This window comes from Podarcis bocagei, assembly GCF_964188305.1.
Source record: "Podarcis bocagei genome assembly, chromosome: W".
NCBI lineage: Eukaryota > Metazoa > Chordata > Lepidosauria > Squamata > Lacertidae > Podarcis > Podarcis bocagei.
Window position 1 is genome coordinate 71,663,294 of NC_138131.1, and position 23,480 is coordinate 71,686,773.

Consider the following 23,480-nt stretch of genomic DNA (forward strand, 5'->3'; position numbering starts at 1 on the left):
AACCCATGCCCTCATGCCATAGACCTGGCTGTTCCTTTCTCTCCTTGCAGGCTGAAGAGAAGCAGAAGGCCTCAGCTGCATTTGCTCAGCTCCACACTGCCATGGAGATCCTGGGAATTGTGGTGGAGGAGCAGAAGGCCATCTGGCGAGTTTTGGCCGCCATCTGCCACCTGGGTGCTGCAGGGGCTTGCAAAGGTAAGACTAACGGCTGGCAAAGGTGGCATTTTGGGCTGGGTGGTTCTACAAGGAGACTGCTGTGCTGGATCCATCTGCTGCAGCCTGAGAAAGGAGATGATGGAGATGTCCCTGCTTTGCAGGCTGCATGGTGCAGCATTTCAGAAAATCAAGCCATCTGCTTGGGCTCATTTGTCTGAATTCCCTGCCCCCTTTTAGCCTATCCTTCTAGGAGCATTACAGAAAGTCAATGGATCTCAGTTCAGCCTCTCTGCTTGAGAGGCTGCTGTTTTCATATAATGCTGGTCTTGCACAAGGCCTGCTCTTGGAGATCCCTGGAGTGGGAGGAGAGCCAGAGAAAGTGCAAGACCCTCCAATATGTGTTCTGTCTGAGCCAGCAAGCAGAGTGTGCCACCCACTGCAGAGTTGGCAAAATGTTAAGCCACTTGCTATCTTACATAGAACCATAGAATTGTAGAGGGCTGCCTCATGGAAACAAGCCTGTTTTTTGCTGCTCCAGAGAGTGGTACCCAAACCAACAGATTCAAATAACAAAAGAGGAGATTCTGATTAAACTGGGAAGAACGTTCTGAAGATAAGAGCCATTTAACGGTGGAACAGACTCCTTGGAGGCTTTTAAGCAGAGGTTGGATGGCCATCTGGCATGGATACTTCAGTTGAGATTCCTGCATTGCAGGGGGTTGGACTAGATGACCCTTGGGGAGGCCCTTCCAACTTTACAATGCTATGATTTCCTCAACACCCCTCAGCCTCCCAGGCTGCTCACACGTCCTGATCTGAATATGCCTCCTAGTAGGAGTTGCCTTATTGTGGCGTTCCCTGGGCTTTGAAGAGTGGTTGCCTAGGAAAGCTGCAGAATGCAAATCCCTGGGGTGATAATTTTAGAATGAGAGAAGGGACTCTCACAGCCACCCCTTGGCTCCCTTAAAATTAAAATGTGGGCTAAATGTTCAGCACAACAGTAGTCCAAGAGGATAGCAAAATCATACAAGGATCATGAAAGTGTATTATCAGAGATGGCTACAAGCAATGCTTCTGTTCCAGAGTCATAGAATCATAGAATCATAGAATCATAGAGTTGTTATAGACCACAAGGGCCATCGAGTCCAACCCCCTGCCAAGCAGGAAACACCATCAGAGCACTCCTGACATATGGTTGTCAAGCCTCTGCTTAAAGACCTCCAAAGTAGGAGACTCCACCACACTCCCTGGCAGCAAATTCCACTGTCAAACAGCTCTTACTGTCAGGAAGTTCTTCCTAATGTTTAGGTGGAATCTTCTTTCTTGTAGTTTGGATCCATTGCTCCGTGTCCACTTCTTTGGAGCAGCAGAAAACAACCTTTTTCCCTCCTCTATGTGACATCCTTTTATATATTTGAACATGGCTATCATATCACCCCTTCACCTCCTCTTCTCCAGGCTAAACATGCCCAGCTCCCTTAACCGTTCCTCATAAGGCATCGTTTCCAGGCCTTTGACCATTTTGGTTGCCCTCCTCTGGACACGTTCCAGTTTGTCAGTGTCCTTCTTGAACTGACATGTGCTGCCTATGCACTGGTGGAGGAAGAGGGGACGGGCGGAGCGCACCACCCCCGGCAGAGCAATCCCAGTGGGGTTCCATCGTGGTTGCCCCCCCCCACACTGGGCGCCCCACAGGCGGCATACCGCGCCCCCAGGACGCGTGCCAGCCCTGCCCCCGCCTGCTCTCTGCCCTCAGTGCCGGAGCATGAAGCTCTGCCACTGTGCCTATGCACTTGTTTATCCATCTGGCTCCATTTTGAATTTGCACCCTCAGCCTTCATTACCATTTTATTATGGTAATGAACAGAGTTGAGTCTGATACTGCTGGCTCCTCTATCAGCTCCTACCCATCAGTCTCCCAGGTGCCATCAACACTGCCTGGCTTTGCAACTGTATTTTATTTTCTTCTGATTATGATTTGGTGTTGCTGTGTCTGAATTATAGCAAGAAGAATCTTCATCTCTGTAGCATGTCACAGCACCATTAATCAACTATAATTAATTTAAAATTTGGAAAGTTCACTGCTTAGGATGATGTCCTTCACCTGCCAAATGCTTAATACCAGAGTTTCCTGTAGATAGTATGAAATATCCAGGAATTTTAGTGAGGCTCTGGGTTCAGTTCTGGAATCAAGCCTTTGATACCCTGTCTAAGGCAACATCCCTCCCTTTTGACAGCAGTGGCTTGTTGATTTCTAAACAGAGGATCACTTCATTGCCCTGTAATGCTTCATTCCAGATTTTTGAAGATTACTTGGGAATTGCAAAGAGTGTGATTGCATCCCCATGTTCCTGCTTTTTTATTGCTGCAATTGTCACATGATAGTTTGGTGATTATGGGTGACACACTGCATGGAGATTTCCCTTGCATTTTGAATAGTTGGAGCTTGGTTTCCAATAGTAAAATTACCACTAAAGTTCATGGGTTATTACTAAGGTGGTGGTTGCTACTGCGGCTTCTGCTTCTTCTCCAGCTCATTGCACACAGCTCTTTACAACAAAAGTCTTATCAGTGGCAACCTGCCCATTCTGTCCATGGCCAATGCTTAGGCCACATTCAAGTCATACCTTTAAAGCACTATGATACCTCTTTAAACAGTCATGTTTTCCCCAAAGGATTATGGGAGCTGTAGTCTGTTAAGGGTGCTGAGCATTGTTAGGAGCCCCCTATACCCCTCCCAGAACTACAGTTCTCAGAGTTTCCTGGGAAGAGGGATTGATTGTATAGCTACTCTGGGAACTGTAGCTCTGGGAGGGTAGGGGAGGAAGTTTCAGACATACGTAGGTGAGTTCATCTCTGTTATAATCTTTTCCAGCAAGGTCACATCAGGAAAAGTTTGGTTCTCATGAAAGTCGCTTGACTAGGCCAGATACTTCCTAGTTTATATCTTCACCATATTGCGGGCAACGGAAGGGTGTTGTCTCTGCAAACTAATGAAGTTCTGTGAGGGGGCTACGAATCTCCTGACAGCTCTCAGCATCCTCAACAAACTACAGCTCCCAGGAAGCCATGACTGTCTGGAGTGGTGTCATAGTGCTTTATAAGTGTATGCCGTGGGCACAGGAGCTGAGTAGACCTTTGCTCCCCAAAAGATTCCTTGTGATTGTGCCTTCTGGCAGCCAAGCAAGTACCTGTGTTGCAGCTCTGAGCTTCCCATCAGGGTCCACTGCCATCTCCTGAGGTCCGGAGAGGGAGCATCAGGGATCAAAAGAGGGCTCAGAATGTGGTCAGGGTGGTTTTCGGTGGTGGTAAGAACAGCCAAGGCGGTTCAGGTTGCCTTGTGGGGCTTCTGAAGGTTCTTCCAGGTCCTCATTTGTTCTCTGTGGGGTTTCTTGCCTCTTTCATATAGGAGGTCTCCATGAGATCTGGGCTAGGCAGAATCTTGGCCTGTTTGGAAGAACTGAATACCAGGCTGCTTCAAGACCAGCTATTTAGTGAGGCACATCCTGCTTCATTCAATCACTTTACAGGGCATCCACATGTCTGCACAAAATCTGACATTTTTCAGGGGTTTGGGAGTGGAAAAATAAATAGCTCTCCTTTCAGCAGCTCACCCTTTGCTCCAAAAATCGATTCTGTTGCCAAAGGGAATCAAAGGACTCACAGATTTAAAAATGGATCAAAGTAAAATAGAAGTGGACTAAGAGAGAAAAAGATGAATTAGTTCCTATAACTCCAGTCCTCTGCTCTTCCTGCATTCAGTGGTATTCTTGTCAGGGACTTTTTTTTATTAATGTATTTGTTTGTTTGGTTGGTTTTTTTTGTTTATTAAACTTCTATCCCAAAGTTGCCCAAGGCAGCAAACGTGATAAAATGATAAAAACCTCTTAAAAACATACCATTCCAGTAGAGATGCAGACTGGGAAATATTTAATCTTAAAAGGCTTGTTGGAAGAGGAAGGTCTTCAACTGGTACCAAAAAGAGGTGGCACCTCTCCAGTCATAGAATCACAAAATTGTAGAGTCGTCTAGTCCAAGCTCCTGCTAAATGTAATATTCAAGGGAAGGGCATTCCAAAGGCCAGGTGCCACAAAACTAAAGGTGCGACTCCTGTATTTTGCAGAACACACCTCTTAATAAGAGGGTATCTGCAGGAGGCCTTTTCCTGCAGAGCACAGTGATTGACAGTTGGGGGGGGGTCTAAAACCCTAGATGACTAGGGTCAAAACGATCCCTTTGAGTAGTTGTCGAAGCCAGCCTTCGACAATCTTTGGGGTTGGCTAATTTGAGTAGCCAACCCCAAAGATCAAAGTCTGACAGTCCTTCATGTTGAATGTGAACAGCTGGCTTCGCAGATGGTGTAAACAGGAACGGTTTGGATTCTTAGATCACGGACTGCAGTTTCTTGAAGATGGACTTCTGGCAAGCGATGGGCTGCACCTCACAACGGTTGGGAGAAATGTTTTTGCCAAAAATCTCAGAAACCTCATCAGGAGGGCTTTAAACTGACTAATGTGGGGGAGGGAGACAGTGCTCCTGAAGGCAGGAGCCTATCAATTGATGAAGATGATCATCCAAATGTCATAGACCAAATGGAGCAAACAGCACGCGGACCTAGTGGTGGGAGGAAAAAATCCTTAAATAAGAGACACGGGGGAATGATTAATGGACTTCAATGTCTGTACACTAATGCGCAAAGCATGGGAAATAAACAAGATGAGCTTGAGCTCTTGGTACAGCAAACTAAATATGACATAATAGGCATCACTGAAACCTGGTGGGATAAGTCCCACAATTGGAATGTAATAATGGGGGGATACAATCTATTTCAGAGAAACAGACCAGACAAGAAAGGAGGAGGAGTGGTGTTATATGTCAGGGATGTGTATACCTGTGAAGAGATCCAAGATTTAGAACCTCAATGCCAAAGTGAGAGCATTTGGGTCAAAATTAAGGGAGAGAAGAATAACAGGGACCTCATTGTGGGAGTTTACTATAGATCCCCAAGCCAAACGGAGGACATAGATGATGCCTTCCTGGAACAGATGGCCAAGCATGCAAAAGGAAGGGAGATAGTAGTAATGGGGGACTTCAATTACGCGGATATTTGTTGGACGTCAAACTCAGCCAAGAGCATAAGGTCAAACAGATTCCTCACTGGCCTTGCAGACAACTTCATTGTCCAGAAAGTGGGAGAAGCAACAAGAGGAACAGCCATTTTAGATCTGGTCCTAACCAATGTTGATGATCTGGTTAGTGGGGTAGAAGTGGAAGGATCATTAGGCGCGAGTGATCATGCTCTTCTGAAGTTTACTATACAGCGGAAAGGAGCAGCCAAGCATACTAGGACTCAATTTCTTGACTTTAAGAAAGCCGACTTCATAAAACTTAGGGAAGTGCTGGGTGAGATCCCATGGACAGTAATACTAAAAGGAAAGGGAGTTCATGATGGCTGGGAGTTTGTTAAGAGGGAGATAGTAAAAGCACAACGTCAGGCAATACCAATGAGACGGAAACATGGAAGGTGCCTAAAGAAGCCAGGGTGGCTATCTAAAGAACTTTTAACTGAGTTAAGATTAAAAAAGGATGTGTACAAAAAATGGAAAAGGGGGGAAACCACCAAAGAGGAATTCAAACAAATAGCCAGCACGTGTAGACACAAAGTCAGAAAAGCTAAAGCACAGAATGAACTCAGGCTCGCTAGAGAGGTTAAAAGCAACAAAAAAGGCTTTTATGGGTATGTTCGTAGCAAAAGGAAGAACAAAGAAACAGTGGGGTCACTCAGAGGAGAAGATGGTGAAATGCAAACAGGGGACACAGAAAGGGCTGAACTCCTCAATGCCTTCTTTGCCTCAGTCTTCTCCGATAAAGAAAACAATGCCCGACCTGAAGAATTTGGAGCAAATGATTCAGCAAAGGAAACACAGCCCAGAATAACTAAGGAGACAGTACAAGAATATTTGGCTAGTTTAGATGTATTCAAGTCTCCAGGGCCAGATGAACTGCATCCAAGAGTATTAAAAGAACTGGCAGATGTGATCTCAGAACCACTGGCAGTCATCTTCGAGAAATCCTGGAGAACAGGCGAAGTCCCGGCAGACTGGAGGAGGGCAAATGTTGTCCCTATTTTCAAAAAGGGGAAAAGAGAGGACCCAAATAATTACCGCCCAGTCAGTCTGACATCAATACCAGGGAAGATTCTGGAGCAGATCATTAAGCAAACAGTCTGTGATCACCTAGAAAGGAATGCTGTGATCACTAATAGTCAGCATGGATTTCTGAAAAACAAGTCATGTCAGACTAACCATGTCATGGACAGCTCACGGAAGAACCCCGACCAAACCCAAGAGGAGGCGTGTAGTGGTGATAGGGGATTCCCTACTGAGGGGAACAGAAGCAGTGATCTGTGGGCCGGACAAGATGTCTCGGGAAGTGTGCTGTCTCCCCGGGGCTAAGATCCAAGATGTAACTGAACGACTGCAAGGAATCATAAAACCCACTGACAAATACCCCTTCCTCTTGGTTCATGTGGGAACCAATGACACTGCAAGCATAGCCTCCAGAAGATCAAAAGAGACTACGAGGCTCTCGGCAGGAAATTGAAGCAACTAAATGCACAAATTGTCATCTCGTCTGTCCTCCCAGTTGAACGACGTGGCCCAGGGAGAGAGGGGAAAATAGTGGAAGTGAACAGCTGGCTTCGCAAATGGTGTAAACAGGAACGGTTTGGATTCTTAGATCACGGACTGCAGTTTCTTGAAGATGGACTTCTGGCAAGTGATGGGCTGCACCTCACAACGGTTGGGAGGAATGTTTTTGCCAAAAATCTCAGAAACCTCATCAGGAGGGCTTTAAACTGACTAATGTGGGGGAGGGAGACAGTGCTCCTGAAGGTAGGAGTCTATCAATTAATGAAGATGATCATCCAAATGTCATAGACCAAATGGAGCAAACAGAACGCGGACCTAGTGGTGGGAGGAAAAAATCCTTAAATAAGAGACACGGGGGAATGATTAATGGACTTCAATGTCTGTACACTAATGCGCAAAGCATGGGAAATAAACAAGATGAGCTTGAGCTCTTGGTACAGCAAACTAAATATGACATAATAGGCATCACTGAAACCTGGTGGGATAAGTCCCACGATTGGAATGTAATAATGGGGGGATACAATCTATTTCAGAGAAACAGACCAGACAAGAAAGGAGGAGGAGTGGCGTTATATGTCAGGGATGTGTATACCTGTGAAGAGATCCAAGATTTAGAACCTCAAAGCCAATGTGAGAGCATTTGGGTCAAAATTAAGGGAGAGAAGAATAACAGAGACCTCATTGTGGGAGTTTACTATAGATCCCCAAGCCAAACGGAGGACATAGATGATGCCTTCCTGGAACAGATGGCCAAGCATGCAAAAGGAAGGGAGATAGTAGTAATGGGGGACTTCAATTACGCGGATATTTGTTGGACGTCAAACTCAGCCAAGAGCATAAGGTCAAACAGATTCCTCACTGGCCTTGCAGACAACTTCATTGTCCAGAAAGTGGGAGAAGCAACAAGAGGAACAGCCATTTTAGATCTGGTCCTAACCAATGTTGATGACCTGGTTAGTGGGGTAGAAGTGGAAGGATCATTAGGCGCGAGTGATCATGCTCTTCTGAAGTTTACTATACAGCGGAAAGGAGCAGCCAAGCATACTAGGACTCAATTTCTTGACTTTAAGAAAGCCGACTTCATAAAACTTAGGGAAGTGCTGGGTGAGATCCCATGGACAGTAATACTAAAAGGAAAGGGAGTTCATGATGGCTGGGAGTTTGTTAAGAGGGAGATAGTAAAAGCACAACGTCAGGCAATACCAATGAGACGGAAACATGGAAGGTGCCTAAAGAAGCCAGGGTGGCTATCTAAAGAACTTTTAACTGAGTTAAGATTAAAAAAGGATGTGTACAAAAAATGGAAAAGGGGGGAAACCACCAAAGAGGAATTCAAACAAATAGCCAGCACGTGTAGACACAAAGTCAGAAAAGCTAAAGCACAGAATGAACTCAGGCTCGCTAGAGAGGTTAAAAGCAACAAAAAAGGCTTTTATGGGTATGTTTGTAGCAAAAGGAAGAACAAAGAAACAGTGGGGTCACTCAGAGGAGAAGATGGTGAAATGCAAACAGGGGACACAGAAAGGGCTGAACTCCTCAATGCCTTCTTTGCCTCAGTCTTCTCCGATAAAGAAAACAATGCCCGACCTGAAGAATTTGGAGCAAATGATTCAGCAAAGGAAACACAGCCCAGAATAACTAAGGAGACAGTACAAGAATATTTGGCTAGTTTAGATGTATTCAAGTCTCCAGGGCCAGATGAACTGCATCCAAGAGTATTAAAAGAACTGGCAGATGTGATCTCAGAACCACTGGCAGTCATCTTCGAGAAATCCTGGAGAACAGGCGAAGTCCCGGCAGACTGGAGGAGGGCAAATGTTGTCCCTATTTTCAAAAAGGGGAAAAGAGAGGACCCAAATAATTACCGCCCAGTCAGTCTGACATCAATACCAGGGAAGATTCTGGAGCAGATCATTAAGCAAACAGTCTGTGAGCACCTAGAAAGGAATGCTGTGATCACCAATAGTCAGCATGGATTTCTGAAAAATAAGTCATGTCAGACTAACCTGATCTCATTTTTTGACAGAATTACAAGCCTGGTAGATGAAGGGAACTCAGTGGATATAGCCTACCTTGATTTCAGTAAGGCATTTGACAAGGTGCCCCATGATATTCTTGTAAAGAAGCTGGTAAAATGCGGTCTTGACTCTGCTACCACTCAGTGGATTTGTAACTGGCTGACTGACCGAACCCAAAGGGTGCTCATCAATGGTTCCTCTTCATCCTGGAGAAGAGTGACTAGTGGGGTGCCACAGGGTTCTGTCTTGGGCCCGGTCTTATTTAACATCTTTATCAACGACTTGGATGATGGACTCAAGGGCATCCTGATCAAATTTGCAGATGACACCAAACTGGGAGGGGTGGCTAACACCCCAGAGGACAGGATCACACTTCAAAACGACCTTGACAGATTAGAGAACTGGGCAAAAACAAACAAAATGAATTTTAACAGGGAGAAATGTAAAGTATTGCACTTGGGCAAAAAAAATGAGAGGCACAAATACAAGATGGGTGACACCTGGCTTGAGAGCAGTACATGTGAAAAGGATCTAGGAGTCTTGGTTGACCACAAACTTGACATGAGCCAACAGTGTGACGCGGCAGCTAAAAAAGCCAATGCAATTCTGGGCTGCATCAATAGGAGTATAGCATCTAGATCAAGGGAAGTAATAGTGCCACTGTATTCTGCTCTGGTCAGACCACACCTGGAGTACTGTGTCCAGTTCTGGGCACCACAATTCAAGAAGGACACTGACAAACTGGAACGTGTCCAGAGGAGGGCAACCAAAATGGTCAAAGGCCTGGAAACGATGCCTTATGAGGAACGGCTAAGGGAGCTGGGCATGTTTAGCCTGGAGAAGAGGAGGTTAAGGGGTGATATGATAGCCATGTTCAAATATATAAAAGGATGTCACATAGAGGAGGGAGAAAGGTTGTTTTCTGCTGCTCCAGAGAAGCGGACACGGAGCAATGGATTCAAACTACAAGAAAGAAGATTCCACCTAAACATTAGGAAGAACTTCCTGACAGTAAGAGCTGTTCGACAGTGGAATTTGCTGCCAAGGAGTGTGGTGGAGTCTCCTACTTTGGAGGTCTTTAAGCAGAGGCTTGACAAACATATGTCAGGAGTGCTCTGATGGTGTTTCCTGCTTGGCAGGGGGTTGGACTCGATGGCCCTTGTGGTCTCTTCCAACTCTATGATTCTATGATTCTATGATTCTATGATTAACCTGATCTCGTTTTTTGACAGAATTACAAGCCTGGTAGATGAAGGGAACGCAGTGGATGTAGCCTACCTTGATTTCAGCAAGGCATTTGACAAGGTGCCCCATGATATTCTTGTAAAGAAACTGGTAAAATGCGGTGTGGACTATGCTACCACTCAGTGGATTTGTAACTGGCTGACTGACCGAACCCAAAGAGTGCTCATCAATGGTTCCTCTTCATCCTGGAGAAGAGTGACTAGTGGGGTGCCACAGGGTTCTGTCTTGGGCCCGGTCTTATTCAACATCTTTATTAATGACTTGGATGATGGACTCAAGGGCATCCTGATCAAATTTGCGGATGACACCAAACTGGGAGGGGTGGCTAACACCCCAGAGGACAGGGTCACACTTCAAAACTACCTTGACAGATTAGAGAACTGGGCCAAAACAAACAAGATGAATTTTAACAGGGAGAAATGTAAAGTATTGCACTTGGGCAAAAAAAATGAGAGGCACAAATACAAGATGGGGGACACCTGGCTTGAGAGCAGTACATGTGAAAAGGATCTAGGAGTCTTGGTTGACCACAAACTTGACATGAGCCAACAGTGTGACGCGGCAGCTAAAAAAGCCAATGCAATTCTGGGCCGCATCAATAGGAGTATAGCATCTAGATCAATAATGCCACTGTATTCTGCTCTGGTCAGACCTCACCTGGAGTACTGTGTCCAGTTCTGGGCACCACAATTCAAGAAGGACACTGACAAACTGGAACGTGTCCAGAGGAGGGCAACCAAAATGGTCAAAGGCCTGGAAACGATGCCTTATGAGGAACGGTTAAGGGAGCTGGGCATGTTTAGCCTGGAGAAGAGGAGGTTAAGGGGTGATATGATAGCCATGTTCAAATATATAAAAGGATGTCACATAGAGGAGGGAGAAAGGTTGTTTTCTGCTGCTCCAGAGAAGCGGACACGGAGCAATGGATCCAAACTACAAGAAAGAAGATTCCAGTTAAACATTAGGAAGAACTTCCTGACAGTAAGAGCTTTTTGACAGTGGAATTTGCTGCCAAGGAGTGTGGTGGAGTCTCCTACTTTGGAGGTCTTTAAGCAGAGGCTTGACAACCATATGTCAGGAGTGCTCTGATGGTGTTTCCTGCTTGGCAGGGGGTTGGACTCGATGGCCCTTGTGGTCTCTTCCAACTCTATGATTCTATGATTCTATGATTCTAATGTCACTGAGCCTCCCTGCCAATTCGTGTATGTTATTTAAGTGTCCGGTGATGTTCAAGGATTGGTCAGTCACATATGTGCAACATTCGGCGCCTATCAAAGCACAGGTCCCCCCTTGACTTGACAAAAAAAAGTCTGTAGCAATCCTCGTTTGTAACCTACCTCAGAGAAGTCAGATACCAAAGAGTCTGTTATCTGAGTGGCTTCTTGCATGAACTTCAGGAGGATGTCGGTGAGTCTGAGAATGTTGACGTGGTTAGATCCAGCTCCGTAAGCAGGGAACAGTGCCCGAATCACAGTCTCTCCATTGGCAGCGATGTCAGAGAGATCTGACAGGTCCTTTTGTTCCCTTTTATTCCCCTGTCTCCCGGGTGGTAGATGCGGGGTGACCCTAATCCCAGGGACAATGTATCCGACAAAGCAGGACCCAGACATGTGTGGGCTTATCCAGGTGTATGCCCGGTGTCTGCACACCCAGAACAAGCCACTGAGGAACGATTCCATTCTGCCAGATGCAAAGGTCTGCAATAGCATAAGGTCTGAGTGTTGTGGCTTCCAAGTGGGTGGGTGGCCGATTGCGTTGGCCCAGGCGAGGGTGAGGTTTGGAAAGGTCTGGGAACGCGTCGGGTTGGTGACAGTCACTTGTCCTGTGGCTAGAATCTTATATTATAATAATAATAATAATAATAATAATAATAATAATAATAATAATAATAATAATAATAATAATTTATTATTTATACCCCGCCCATCTGGCTGAGTTTCCCCAGCCACTCTGGGCGGCTCACAATCAGTGTTAAAAACAGTACAGCGTTACATATTAAAAACTTCCCTGAACAAGGCTGCCTTAAGATGTCTTCTGAATCTCAGGTAATTATTTATCTCTTTGACATCTGATGGGAGGGTGTTCCACAGGGCGGGCACCACTGCCGAGAAGGCCCTCTGTCTGGTTCCCTGTAGCCTCACTTCTCGCAATGAGGGAACCGCCAGAAGACCCTCGGCGCTGGATCTCAGTGTCTTGAGGTTGACATTGCAGGTGCTAGTTCCGATAGAGGTCCCTTCTCCGGTGAAGCGGCGACAGAGGGGTCCCTTGGTGGGACCTGTGAGGTACAGATATTTGTGGGTAAGGAGGCAACATCTCTTTTTTTATATAACATTTTTATTGGTTTTTCACAGTTTTTATAAACACAAACAATACACACTACAAACAAACAAGTACACAAACAAACATGTATAATTTCATATCCCTTTTTCTTAAACCTTACTTCGCCGACTTCCTCATACCTCCCCTTTCTGCATCCCAATTCCCAAACTTATTTCAGCAAATCCTAACTTTTAGTTTTGTCAAATTTTTCCCTTATTCTTTTCTTTTACTTAATCTTTTACAGCTGTAATCGCCTTTTTTTCTAGAACCTCGACATTTTAGCATTCATTAATTTTATAATATTTCTTAAGATAAATTTTAAATTTCTTCCAATCTTCATCCGCCGTCTCTTTCCCCTGATCACGGATTCTGCCGGTCATTTCAGCCAGTCCCATATAGTCTATCACCTTCATCTGCCATTCTTCCAGAGTGGGTAGATCTTGAGTCTTCCAATGCTTTGCGATGAGTACTCTTGCTGCTGTGGTCGCATACATAAAGAAAGTTCTGTCTTTCTTTGGCACCAATTGGCCGACAATGCCCAAGAGAAAGGCCTCTGGTTTCTTAGGGAAAGTACATTTAAGTACCTTTTTCAATTCATTATATATCATTTCCCAGAAAGCCTTAATCTTCGGGCACATCCACCAAAGGTGATAAAAAGTACCTTCAGTTTCTTTACATTTCCAACACTTATTATCAGGCAAATGGTAGATTTTTGCTAGCTTGACTGGGGTCATGTACCACCTATAGATCATTTTCATAATATTTTCCTTTAAGGCATTACATGCCGTAAATTTCAAACCGGTGGTCCACAACTGTTCCCAGTCAGCAAACATGATGTTATGACCAATGTCCTGTGCCCACTTAATCATAGCTGATTTAACTGTTTCATCTTGTGTATTCCATTTCAGCAACAAGTTATACATTCTTGACAAATTCTTAGCATTGGGTTCTAGCAATTCTGTTTCTAATTTTGATTTCTCCACCTGGAAGCCAATTTTCCTGTCCTGTTTATACGCTTCCATTATTTGGTAATAATGGAGCCAATCTCGTACTTTGGTCTTCAATTTCTCATGGCTCTGAAGTTTCAGTTTGTCACCCTGTTGTTCCAAAATTTCCCAATATTTTGGCCATTTAGCCTCCATCTTGAGTTTTTTCACAGCTTTAGCCTCCATTGGCGACAGCCATCTTGGAGTTTTATTTTCCAACAAATCTTTATATCTAGTCCAGACATTATATAATGCTTTCCTATAAGGAGGCAACATCTCTGGAACGGTATTGTTCCAGTGTTATGGCTACTGGAACTAGTGGAAGACTTTGCTGGAGGTGGCTGGGTGCGTGGGCACAGATCCAACAGTTGAAGTAGGGACTTTCTTTAGCCACCTGGCTAAGAAGTTTGATGTAAGAGTTCTGCTCCCAGGACAAAAAGAGATCTTCTCCCGGGAAGGAGAGGTCTGTGCCAAGCTGCCGGGGCGCGATGCCAACTGGGTATAGTGGGTCAGTGGTATTCAGGAGCCGCCTGTCCTTAGCAATCCCGCCACATCTCAAAGGACCGGCGTTGTCCCACACAGGGGTGTGGGAGGGGTGTATAGGATGGTGCCAACCCTCCAGGTACTCTGCCCCTCTCCAGTCATGAGTGAGTCCAAGGCTCCATAGGTAACAGAATTGCCTTAGGCGGAGTCCTTGCAGTTAGGGTTTTCATGGCTCAGGGGTCATAAAAAGGCATTGGAAACCAAAGATCAAATTTTCGGAAGGGTGGTGTGAGTCTGTGTACACGTGTGTAGCCCCTCCGGCTTCGATTTCGGTCCAGTTCAGATTTCTAGAGATCTCTCCCTGGCCATAAAGTAGGTAAGTCCCATTGTTGCATCTCAGGCAGTAATAATAATAATAATAATAATAATAATAATAATAATAATAATAATAATAATAATAATAATAACAATAACAATAATAATAACAATAATAATAATTTTTATTTATACCCCACCCTCCCCAGCCAAGGCCAGGCTCAGGGCGGCTTACAAGCAATAATAAAAACAAGTTGAATTATTACAACTTAAAAACAAAATTAAAAATACAACAATAAAATATTGAAACATTAAAATATTAAAATGTAGTCTCCTCGCAGGAGGAGAAGGAAAAGAAAAAAGAAAGAGAGGGAGGGAATCAAATTGGCTCCAAGCCAATGGCCAGGTGGAACAACTCTGTCTTACAGGCCCTGCGGAAAGAAATCAGATCCTGCAGGGCCCTGGTCTCATGAGGCAGAGCGTTCCACCAGCCAGAGTTGAAAAGGCCCTGGCACTGGTTGAAGCCAATCTAACTTCCTTAGGGCCCAGGACCACTAGAGTGTTACTATTTATGGACCGTGGGGCATACCGGGAGAGGCGGTCCCATAGGTACGAGGGTCCTAGGCCGTGAAGGGCTTTAAAGGTCAAAAGCAGCACCTTAAATCTGACCCTGTATTCCACCGGGAGCCAGTGCAGCTTGAAAAGCACTGGGTGAATATATGTCCCCATGGTACATATCAGTACCAATACTGATGGTTGAGAGTGAGGACGGCTGACCCTATACGTTGGAGATTTTGGTCTCGTATAAAGAGTTCCCAGTACTGGTTATTGGTAAGTCTGGGTACTAATGAATGGTGCAACAGAGTCAGTGACACAGAGAGACAGAAGTCCAAGTCCCCCATTCAGTCAGGGTTGGATTTCCCCCCAGATTCGATACTGTGAAAGTCCAAGAAATGGTAGTTTGTTTGTAATCCAGTGCAGTGGCTCGACGCGAAAGCGGAGATCCTGGTCAGGGAGGAGAGGATAAAAAGGGTGGGCAATATTCCATGTTCAGCAGCGGGGTGGTAAACAGGATGAACGGAGGGCTGGGTTGGCGCTCGGAAAAGAGGAGTTGGGCTGTGAAGTGGTGAGCTGTCAGTGGAGCTGTCGGTTGAGCTGTCAAACGGAGCGCTGAAGGAAAGCGACGAAGCAATGAGCTGTCAGTGGAGCTGTCAGTTGAGCTGTCAAACATGTTTGAGGTGTAGTTTGATGGCGGTTGTGTCCAGGACAACTTCGGAGGTCCAGATGGGCTCAGAGGTGGTATCTGGTCCAGTCTGTTGGGCCCAATCCTGACTCTGATCTGGTCCGGTCTGTTGGGCCCGATCCTGACCCCGATCTGGTCCGGTCTGTTGGGCCTCGTCCTCGTTGATGTAGGAGGTTGCGGCAGGAGGCGGGGCATCAAAGGTGTAGTCCTCTCCCTGGCTCTCCTGCGCCTCCTGGGGCAGTGGTGCTGCCTTGCACCTAGTGTGATGTAGTCAGGCGTTCTTTTCTCCCACCTTCACAGCAGTAGGCGAGGTTAGAAGTACTTGGTACGGGCCCTCCCAGGCAGGTTGAAGGGGCAGCTTCTGGTACACTTTAACCAGGATCCAGTCCCCCAGGTGGAAGGAGTGTGCTGGGACGTTGATTGGTAGATTCTGTCCCTCTATGGCAGCATACTTGTGGAGATGTTGTAGCTGTTTTTGGAGCTGAATGACATAATTAGTAAGTTCTGCTTCCCCCACCTCAAGTTCCAAGAGGGGAAATAAAGTGTTATAAACAGAGGGAGGGGGTCTCCCAAACAGAAGTTCAAAGGGGGACAGTTTTAACGGTCCAGTGGGGGCACTCCGAATATTATGGAGAACTAGTGGGAGTGCATTTACCCATTTTAGTCCGGTGGTACTACAAAGTTTCCCTAGCTGTACCTTTACCTCTTGATTCATGCTCTCTACTTGTCCTGATGAGGCTGGGTGGTAGGGTGTATGGAATTCCCACTTTATTCGAAGAGCTTGGGCCTCCTGTTGGACTGCCTCTGCAGTCACTGTCCAGTCGACGGGGTACTCCATACCGGGGAATGATATCTTGTAAAAGGGCCCTGGCGAGTACTGAAGCGGTTGCCTTCTTGCAAGGGAATTCCTCCACACAGGAGGAGAATTTGTCCACTATGATTAGGGCATGTTTGAACCCCTGACACTGGGGTAAGTCGATGAAATCCAGCTGTAAACTCTCATGTTATGCATGTTATGCAATTCTTTGAGGCTGCTGTGGCTGCAGCCGCTATCCCTGGAGCATACCAGCACCTTTGGACATGGTCTATTAGTCTTCCCTTTCCCCAATGTGTCTGTTGGTGGAGGACCCTCACAAATTTTGGAGTCCAGGCTTTTGGCATGACGGTTCTGCCGTCTGGGAGGAGCCAGACGCCACCCGTTTTGTTGGCGCCCATGGATTCCCACATTGTTTATTCCTCTTCAGTGGCCGATTGGTACATTTGTTTGAAGTCAATGTTGGCAGGGAGTTGTATACCTTGGAACTCAGTCTCGCCCTCTGGGGGATGTAGTGAGGCCATTTGGGCTGCCCTGTCGGCTTGCCTGTTACCTCTGGAGACTGAGTCCCTCCCCTTTGTATGTGCTTTGCAATGGACGATGGCTATTGCTTTGGGCATGTGGATGGCTGTTAGTAACCTTTCCACTAGGGCGGCGTGGGAGAGCTGAGAACCAGCTGCGGTCAGGAAGCCTCTTTGGAGCCATATCTGGCCAGTTGTGTGTACTAGTCCGAAGCAATATTTGCTGTCAGTGTTGTCCTTCTTCCTTCGCTAATCTCACAAGCCCTTATGAGGGCAATTAACTCTGCTGCCTGGGCACTATATTGAGGGTTTATAGGGTTGGCTTCTAAGACTTTGAAGTCAGAGACTACGGCATATCCAGTCTTCCTTTCCCCGTTTATGACTTTGGAACTGCCGTCTGTGTAGAGTATTAGATCAGGGTTTTCTAGAGGGAGGTGGTCTAAATCTTCTCGGGGTTTCTCAGCTTGTTGGACTATCTTTGTACAATCATGGTGCAGGGTGCCATCATCTGGGAGGGTGTAGGAGTGCAAATATCCAGAGATGTAGTGATCAGGTGGGATTGCTATGAGGAATTATAACAGATATAGGGTAAGCCATCTGTGTCAGCAATGAAAGCATTGCGTTGACTGGGTTTATGTTGGATTCTTAAGCCTTATCAGAGGGAAAACTGGCCACTCTCCAGGCACTCGGCTTAAGATCCTTGTTGACCTCCCCGTCTGCGTCTCCCGGCAGGATACAGGCTAGGTCACTATCGGCGATCCCACTCAGCGTGAGAGGGACACACCACTCCTCCCTCCTCCCTGCCTCCCTCAGGGAGGGGGAAAAGAGACAGACAGAATTCTATTTACATCGCTTTATTTCTGTCTTTGCAGCAGTACAGAGAAACGCGTCTGCACTCATCAGACTCCAACAGTAGAGAGAAAAAACTCCACCCCTGTACTTCCAGTACAGGTCAGATGACACTCTGAGCTAACATCCGGTGCTCAGAACAGTGAATAGACTGCCCCTTCGTTCCCATGGTACAGTCCCAAACATCAACATCCTGTTTTGCTTTGCAGCCACCTGCAGCTCGCTCTCACATTGCTGCTTTTTTCCTGACATATCATATTTTGATATGATTCTTGATCAATCTACACCCCTGCATCCCTGTTCCATTCCTCTCTTCCTCACATGTCACGTACACAGCAGTTGCTTCACCAGGCAGGCATCATGGGCCATAAAGATAGTGGGCAAGTTTCTTTGAAGCAGTTTCTTATATATTAATCTTAGGATGTTAATCTTAGGGCCAGGAAACAGATCTCACATGAAGGTGATAATGATCCGCTGTCCTCCTGGTCATCCTTCTTATCATATGTACTGATTGTTTATTACCTCCGGGGTTGCCATATGCTCTTTGTAGTTCTGTTCTTTGTTTACCCCAGAAATATTTGTGCTTAATTAGTTTTAGTAGTTTAACTTGTCCCCACGTGGGTTTGTGGAAATGCTCAGAAGAAATCTGATTGGTTCTTACGAACACTCTGTAAAAAGTTCTTTTGTGAATAAAACGGCCTGGGCCAGGGGCTGCACATGGACAGGCACAGAGAGAGAGAGAGACGATTTATATGCACCCTTCCCAGAGTCTTGCTGGTTCAAGCCTCTGTGTGTATTCTTATTAATCAGAGTTCAATCCTTCCTTTACTTTGCGAACGCAACAGGAGGGGTGGTAGGGTTGCTGGGTTTAGGGAGTTGACCCGTTTAATAGTGACATTGTATGGAGTTAACAGGAGGGCTTCATAACGGTTTAGACGTGGGTTTGAGAAGTGGTGGCAGCCCCTTAGAGCTAGAAGGGTTGAGACTGCGTGGGGAACGTGTATTGTGATCTTATGTCCCAACACTGTCTCTTGAGCCTTTTGAAGGAGGAGTGCAGTGGCAGCAATGGCTCTCAAGCAACTCACTGCTCCCTTTGCAGTATTGAGTTATAGACTGTAATATGCCACTGGCCTTTCTTGATCTCGGAAGGGCTGGGTAAGAACTCCTGAGGCTACCCCCATTTGTTCATGAATGAATAGGTTGAAAGGGATGCGATAGTCCAGGAGGCCCAAGGCGGGGGCAGATCGTAATTCCCTCTTAAGGCTTTCAAAGGTGTTATAGGCTTCCTCTCCCCAAACCAGTTCATCAGGATGATCTTGGCGGGTCATAGTGGACTGGGGTTTAGTTATTTCGCTGTAGCCGGCAATCCAAGCTTGGCAGAAGCCTGCCATACCAAGGAAGCCTGGCAATTGTCTCTTTGTTTTGGGGAGGGGGATTTTGGTGACTGCCTCTATTCTGTCAGTTCCTAGGCTTTGGGTGCCTATCCCCAGGATATGTCCGAGGTATTTTACTTCCTGCTTGCAGTATTGCAGCTTCTTAGGGGACACCTTGTGTCCTTTATATGCTAGCTCGAGAAGGAGGTGTTTTGTGTCTAATTTACACGCCTCCTCGCTGGTAGAACATATTAAAATGTTGTCTACATAGAGCAGATAGGTAGACCAGACAGATGTACATCCTGTAAATCCTGGTGTAATATTGCAGAAAATATAGCGGGTGATTCCGCATAACCCTGGGGTAGTCTGGTCCAGGTTAGTTAACTAGGTCCCCAGGTGAAGGCGAAGAGGAATTGACTCTCAGGGGCTAGAGGGAGACTGAAGAATGCAGAGCATAGATCTGCAGCGCTGTACCATGTAGTTCCTGCCAGGAAGGGAATTTAGAAGGGAATTTGGGTTGCCCACCACTGTCTCAGGTCCTGAACAAATTGTTCATTCACCCACAAATAGCAAAGCGAAGTGTAATAAGGCTAAACAAAGCAAAACAGGTTGTTTTGGGTTCCATCTACATAGAAAGAAGAATCCTCTGTGGGCCTGATGTGTTTGAGATGGCCTGAGCATTGCTTGCACCTGAAGCAGCTTGCACCTGAAGCAGTCCAGGCAGCTCCGTGGGACACGATTCAAGAGAAGCTCCGCAACCACTACGCGCCAAAGCCATCCAAGATTGCTGCCCGCCATGCGTTTTACCACCGGTAAAGACTCCTGAGAGGCAACGCGATCCCTTACAGGTGGGAGTTTCCCCAAGGCCTATCCTTTAACTATAAAGGAAAGAAAGTTAAAATTAAAACAATAGAAGACAACAAGAAGTTCCTGCACGACTACGGAGAGGACTTGCAGAAGGGAGCAGCAATTCCTTGGCCACCGTCACAGCCTGGTATAGTACCAACTCCCACACCCCCGGGTTCGGACGGAAAGAAGGACACCCCATAAAGAGAAACAACAGATTGATTCAGGATGTCTCTGCAGCTGTATAGTTGGAATATTCATGGAGCAAATTCCCCGGAAAAAAGAAGAAGGATCTTTCATATCTTGAAAAAAGAACACTTGGATATTATTTGTCTGCAGGAAACACATGTGACTAGACTCCACAGGAAAGTGTTAATCAACAAAAGACTAGGCCAAGAATTTATTTCATCAGATAGAGTTAAAAAGAGAGGCGTGGTGATCTATGCTAAGGAGAACTTGTCACCGAAATTTTTGTTTAAAGATGAACAAGGAAGAATTTTGGCAATTGAGATACAAACTCAAGGAGAAAAAGTTTTGATATTAGGAATTTATGCACCAAATGAGGGGAAATCGGAACTTTACAAGAAGCTACATGAGACATTGCTGGACTATCTGGATTATTCCAACATCATTATGATGGGAGATATGAACGGGGTGGTTTCTACCTATATGGATAAGTCACAAAACCAAAACTTAACCAAGGAAGGCAGACTACCAAAAACTTTTTTTGAACTAACCGACAATATGGATTTGATTGATATCTGGAGGACAAGAAACCCCTTAGGTAAAGAAGGAACCTTCTTTTCTGAGGCCCACCTGTCATGGACAAGAATCGACCAAATTTGGACAACTAGAGGGCTGGCTCCTAAGACTAGAAGAGTGGAAATCTGCCCAAAGACTTGCTCCGACCATAACGCTTTGAAAATGGAATTGAGACTTACTCCAGCCGGTTCCTTCAGATGGAAAATGAATGACAACCTACTAAGAGATCAAGAGATTGTAAAGAAGGCCCAAAAAAACTTTAAAGGACTATTTTGAAATCAATTTGAACACCTCGGTGGAAAAGAGAACAATCTGGGACGCAAGTAAAGCTGTAATGAGAGGGTTTCTGATACAACAGAATACGATCAAGAAAAAACTCTGGAATGGAAAAAAGGATAAGATATTAGAGAAGATAAGAGACGGAGAGAAAAAATTGAGATTAAAACCAAAATCAAAAGAGATTCTAAGAGAAATTAAATTCCACCACCACCAGAAATTGACAAATCAAGAAGTGGAATGGAAAATTAAACAAATGAAACAAAGATCTTTTGAATCGGCAAATAAATGTGGGAAACTGCTAGCATGGCAGTTGAAAAAGAGACAAAAATCGAACTATGTTACCAATCTAGAGGTTGAAGGGAAAAACATTCAGAAACCAGATGAAATTAGAAAGTGTTTCCAGAAATATTTTAAAAAACTGTACACGCAAGGACCCGAGGAAGTGTTTGAGATGGATCAATTTTTAAAAGCAAATGGCCTACCAAAACTATCTCAGGAGAAGAGATCAATCTTGAACTATAGAATAACACAACAGGAAATTGAGGATGCCATTCAGAATATGCAGCTGGGCAAATCTCCAGGCCCAGATGGACTTACCTCCAAGTATTATAAGATATTAAAAAATTATTTGACACAACCACTAATGGAGGTTTGTAATCAGATCATGGAGGGAGGGAGGTCACCGGAAACGTGGAAAGAAGCTTTCATTACATTGATACCTAAAGTGGAAACTGAAAAGAATCAGCTTAAGAACTACCGTCCCATCTCACTCCTAAATGTGGATTACAAAATATTTGCAGACATTTTGGCGAGTAGATTTAAAAAGGTATTAAATGAAGTAATTCACAAGGACCAGGCAGGCTTTCTCCCCGGCAGACATTTGTTTGACAACACTAGGAATATTATTGACATTTTGGAACTTTTACAAACTAACATCAACACTAAAGCAGTGTTAATTTTTATTGATGCGGAGAAGGCCTTTGACAACATTTCCTGGAAGTTTATGAAGAAAAACTTGGAAGGGATGGGAGTGGGACGGGGGTTTGAAAATGGTTTAGAAGCAATTTATTCAGAACAAAAAGCTAAGTTAATAGTGAACAATGTGGTGACAGAAGAGTTCCAAATTGAAAAAGGAACACGGCAGGGGTGCCCTCTCTCCCCCCTATTATTTATCTCAGTCCTGGAGGTGCTCTTGAATATGATTAGGGAGGACCGGCTGGTACAAGGAGTACGGGTCGGAGCGAAACAATATAAACTGAAAGCTTTTGCAGATGATTTGGTTTTAACATTACAGGAGCCAGAATCTAGTACAAAAAGAGTTTTAGAACTGATTCAGGAGTTTGGTCGGGTGGCGGGATTTAAGTTGAATAAACAAAAAACCAAAGTTTTGGGGGAAAACTTGACATCTTCAGAAACAGATGGGTTTCAGAGGGAAACAGAGTTAAATGTGGTTAAAAAAGTGAAATACCTGGGGCTTAACTTGACTTCCAAAAATTTGAATTTATTTAAAGATAACTATGAAAAATGTTGGTCAGAAGTTAAAAAAGACCTAGAAACTTGGTCAAGACTGAAACTTTCCTTGTTGGGCCGAATCGCAGCTATAAAGATGAACGTATTGCCAAAGATGTTGTTTTTGTTTCAAACCCTACAGATCTTGGACAGAGTGGAATGTTTTGGAAAGTGGCAGAAGGATATCTCAAAGTTTGTTTGGCAGGGCAAAAAGCCCCGAATAAAATTTAAAATACTAACTGATGCAAAAGAAAGAGGGGGGTTTGCCCTGCCAGACTTAAGGTTATATTATGAAGCTGCAGCCTTCTGCTGGATGAAAGATTGGTTGCTTTTAGAGAACACTGATGTCCTAGATCTGGAAGGTTTTAATAACTCGTTAGGATGGCATGCGTATTTGTGGTATGACAAGGTAAAAACCCATAAAATGTTCAAAAACCATATTGTCAGAAAAGCAATATTTATGGTCTGGACAAAATATAAAGACTTACTAGAAAGTAAGACCCCGAGGTGGCTATCACCAGTGGAGGCTAAGGCCCGAAAAAAACCCAATATGGAGGCCGGTTGGCTGAAATATTGGGAAATAGTAGAAAAAATTGGAGATAATTGGAGGTTGCAGAGCAATGAAAAAATAAAGAATAAGGTGCAAGATTGGTTCCATTATGCTCAAATTCAAGAGGTTTTTAAGTTGGATAAAAAAATAGGATTCCAGGTGGAAAAATCGAAACTAGAGACAGAACTGTTAGAACCAAGGACCAAGGTATTATCGAGAATGTATAACTTGCTGCTTAAATGGAACACTCAGGATGAGACAGTTAAATCAGCCATGATAAAATGGGCTCAAGACATTGGGTACAACATTATGTTTGAAGACTGGGAAAGGTTATGGACCACCGGTATGAAGTTTACGGCATGTAATGCCTTGAAAGAAAACATTATGAAAATGATATACAGGTGGTACATGACCCCAGTCAAGCTTGCTAAGATATACCATTTGTCTGATAATAAATGCTGGAAATGCAAGGAGGCTGAAGGGACATTTTTTCACCTTTGATGGACTTGTCCAAAAGTGAAGGCCTTCTGGGAAATGATCTACAATGAGTTAAAAAAGGTGT